General features: G+C 39.5%; 1 pseudogene; it reads right to left on the bottom strand.

The window, feature by feature from the left end:
* Positions 1-3324: 3324 nt before the first annotated feature.
* LOC129034577 (large ribosomal subunit protein eL6-like) lies at positions 3325-3980 on the bottom strand (annotated as a pseudogene).
* Positions 3981-4276: the final 296 nt, after the last annotated feature.

The raw sequence follows: 4276 nt of genomic DNA on the forward strand, positions 1-4276 counted from the left end.
TCCTTGTTGACAAAAGCAATTTTTGAAAGTGAAAACCAAGCAAAAGTTGATGCATTTTACAGAGTATATGTCTCCAAGCAGCTCGCGTAAGAGTAGTAAAGTCATATAGTTACAGTCGTGTTCCTTCTTATTCAGGCATTTCCTAATATATCAAAACAGCTGTTTACTTAGTGAAAAGGTCCACACTGGCATAGTCTAAGAGTTCATTCTCACTGTTCTTGGAAAGAAGTGGGGGCTGATATAGGCTAGTAGTTGGAGTGTGCAACACAGGTGCTTCTGCTATTCAGTTATCAAGTATTTTTAACCTCATCCCAGATTATAAACTGTAATTGGTAATAAATTAGCAGCACTTTTTTCCTCCACCATAGTACCATGTTATACACAGCCACCTTAGAGGATGCTTGTCATGGGCTAGATTGTGAAGGGGAGAAAAAGACAAAATCCCCCCTTGAAAACAGGAACATGACAAGGATATAACTTGACTCACTGTGGCACTATTACTTTGCCCTGTTTCTTAATTTTTTGTCTGTTATGCCTTTGAGACCTTGAGGCTTTCATTGCATTTCTTCTTCACAATATAAGAAAGTCACAATCGAGGCTGGTAATAATAACAGCTACCATGAGCTGAACACCTGCGGTGTCAGGTCCTGCATTAGCATTTTTCCCATAAGTCCATACAATCCATAATCTTCACAACAATCCTCCAAGATAAGTATTATTACCCCTATTTTACGCACAAGGAACCTTCTGTTCAGAGAGGGCAGATTATTTACCAACAGACATACAGAACTAAGTGGCAGAGTGGAGCTTCAAACACAGGACTTTCTTCCTCCAAAGCCAGTGTTGGTTCTATTACACATTGTGGTGTTCTTTCCAGAAAAGTTATAAGGGCCATCAAGCTTTCCTTGAGAGTCAGCATGTTCATTCCATTTCTGCCACAGCTTGCATTATGAAGCAACCAGCCATTCTCCACTGTTGAGGGTGAATCCTAATTATTTTCACATGGTTATGTTTGCTAATATAACAATAATACCCCCATGCGTGGCTAATCAAGATGTGGCTTGTTTCTTACCAGAAAAAAATGGCTCTGGAATTCAGGATCTAGTGAATTCTTATAATTTTATATTGCCTCAGTATTCGTTTTAAATATAAGTTGAACTTTCTTATACAGAAACAGGGCATAGTCACTCTTGACAGTTTCCAGTTCTCTGCCTCCTACCAGTTCCTCAATGTGATTGATCCAGATGTTTGCCTTATGCAACAACAACTTCCTGGTGAACCCTTCCACATGGGACAGCTAGGTACAACCTACTTGACTGTCCCCACAGACCTCCCACTCTGTTCAGATATGTCACAGTGACCACTTCTCAGTCATAGCATGACGACCTGGAACACATGCCTGCTTGCTTTAAACCCACCAATTAGAACTTGCCCTGGGAAACCTGTTTGGGTAACACCATGAACCCCAATAAAGGCTTTGGTCCTTTGGTCCCTCCTCTCTCTCTTGCTCCCCACCTGCTAGTTGAGCATGTGTGTCGCAGACCCCATTGGTCCTGCAAGACGTATTGCCCTCTTCTCTCTAAAATTGGTAAGTAGTAAAAATTTCTTCTGTTATTTTATGTGTTTGTTGTGCTGCCACCTCTGTCTCACCTGACTAATACATCTGAACCTAACTCTCCTTCTGATCGGTGCTGTTCTAGAAGGTGGCTGTCTTGGTAGGGATAAACTGGGCACAGATTAGACAAGAACCACAGTGCATCCGATGGCATAAACAAGTTTCCCAGGAGAGGGATGCCTGGTCACAGGTCAGATACTGAGGTGTTAGGCCATCCGCCAGGATAAAGAAGAATCCTGTGAAAGCCACATTGTAAACATCAACTATGATCACCCCTGGAACCCCATCAGGGCAAGGCTAGAGCTTATAGCCACTCTCCAGAGAAGACCTCAAGACCGAATTAAAAGTAAATACAAGAGAGAATATAGTCTGGAACAGGCCAGATACAGTTGGAAGAGAAAGACAGTTGGATGAAGATAAAGGGGCTAATTTTTAAAGTTACTATTACAATGATGGAGACATTTCTCAGGCAATCCTAGAGTTTGTTTTGCTTAAATAAAGTGATGATATAAATTTCTTAGTAAGTCAGGAAAAAAACCCTCCGGATTTAGGGCAGGGAGATGGATTCAGGACAGGGATACTTCAGCAAAAACTGTTGTAGCTGAATTCTCTGTTCTCTATCAATTCTATCTATTGTCTTCAGACTAATTTATAGCTAATATAGTAATATAATTTTTGTCATACTCAATAGTGTTACTTTTCAAACTTGAAAAAATTATTCTTCTAAAAGAAAACAATAATCATGGAAGCTCCTTTTTATATTACATAAAAACTTCTTATGCTTAGAGATAAACAATATTGATAATAAAATAGATCTAGTCAAAACTATGAATATAATAGTTATCAACTTAATTTAACATAATGTTATTTTACTAAAACCAAAGTGTTAGTTATAAATAGTAGATATTATTACAGCTTCAAGTCTGGTTCTATATATAAATTTCTGAATTCAGTAATCTAATGCAGAAAAATGCCTTTTTAACTGAAGTACATATATTTAATAACTTTAAGATTCCTTTGCTACTTCAGGATAGTCAGACCTTAGATTCAATCAAAACTCAATAACAATCTATTTTCACAAGCTGATGTACACTCAATGACTATATAAAAATTTTTACTTAATTGAAGATTAGTAATATGGTATGTAAGTTAAGACTGATTTGGTAATTGACATCAAAATACCAGTTATTTAAATGTCTTTAGTTTTTTTTTTCTTTTAATATTCTTATCATAAAAGAAATCTTGAAATAGCCCATAACTGATACAAGGAACCCATGATATCATCAAGAATTCTGGCCGGGCGCAGTGGCTCATGCTTGTAATCCCAGGAGTTTGGGAGGCCGAGGCGGGCGGATCACAAGGTCAGGAGATCGAGACCATCCTGGCTAACACAGTGAAACCCCGTTCTACTAAAAATACAAAAAAATTAACCGGGCAAAATTAGCCGGGCGAGGTGGTGGGCTCCTGTAGTCCCAGCTACTTTGGAGGCTGAGGCAGGAGAATGGCGTGAACCCCGGGGAGCGGAGCCTGCAGTGAGCCGAGATCGCGCCACTGCACTCCAGCCTGGGCGACAGCAAGACTCCATCTCCAAAAAAAAAAAAAAAAACAGAATTCTGGCTGCTATAATTCTGCTCCATTATTATAAATCCCGTCTTCTACTTAAAAAAAAAAAATACATTGGTTATTTAATTGGGTTCTTCGTAGCAAATTTACAGCACCAATATTTGAGGATAAACTCCATTCATTGGGACAAACAGATTACAGGTAGCCGTGGAGCTAACAGCTCGCTTTGATTTTTGGTAAAGTTTGTGAGTCCACAGCTTTCTGATCAACCTTGCACTGATCTTGTATTTCTCGTTTCCTTGGTCAAAAATCTCACCTTCCTAGTGTCTGTGTTTCCACAGCTGCTTTTTCTTGAAGTATACATCAGTGAGATGTTTTGGGATTTTCACACTGCTGATATCAATTTTTGTGGAAGTGCCAATGACAAATTTTTGGTGTGTTCTTCATAGAGGAACTAGATTGAGGACCAGTATTCTAGTCACAAGTTGCAAGCCATTGCCCAGCTGCTTCAGAAAAACCACCTGCTTTCCTCTGTGGCATTCAGTGAGGATGATCAGAATGGTCCCAGGAAAGATGCTAGCCTATAGTTTTCTCACATGCCGATTGAAGGGTTTCTCGCTGTGGCTCAACAGCTTTGAAGGCACATCTTCAACAGGATCATAGCTACACATTATGCAAAGTTTAACCACTGGGTTACCACCATTCTTGTCACCATCAACTGGTTTTGTAACAGTTGCAAGAACCTTTCAATTCTGTATTTAGCAGTTGAGTACTTCTTGTTCATGGCCTTTTGGGAATACATGGCAGATCAAAAATATCTGCCAATTCCTCTGATGAGAACAGGACTTTGGCTACAGTGGGCCTTCCTCTTTTTGGACTTTTTAGCCTGAAGGTTAGCCTTTTTAATGTTACCACTGGCATCAGCCTTCTTGGCATCAGGTTTTTCCTCCTTAGTATCCAGCTTATCAACTTTTTAATCTGCCATCTTGCAAGATGGAAAAGCTGTCTTTCACTTTTGTTTCATAGCCCATGAAGCTCATGCTGGAGTTCCAAACATCATATCCACAGTCATGGCAAAAGAGGGAGTAAATATAAAGG

This window comes from Pongo pygmaeus, chromosome 3, assembly GCF_028885625.2.
Source record: "Pongo pygmaeus isolate AG05252 chromosome 3, NHGRI_mPonPyg2-v2.0_pri, whole genome shotgun sequence".
NCBI classification, from domain to species: Eukaryota; Metazoa; Chordata; class Mammalia; order Primates; family Hominidae; genus Pongo; species Pongo pygmaeus.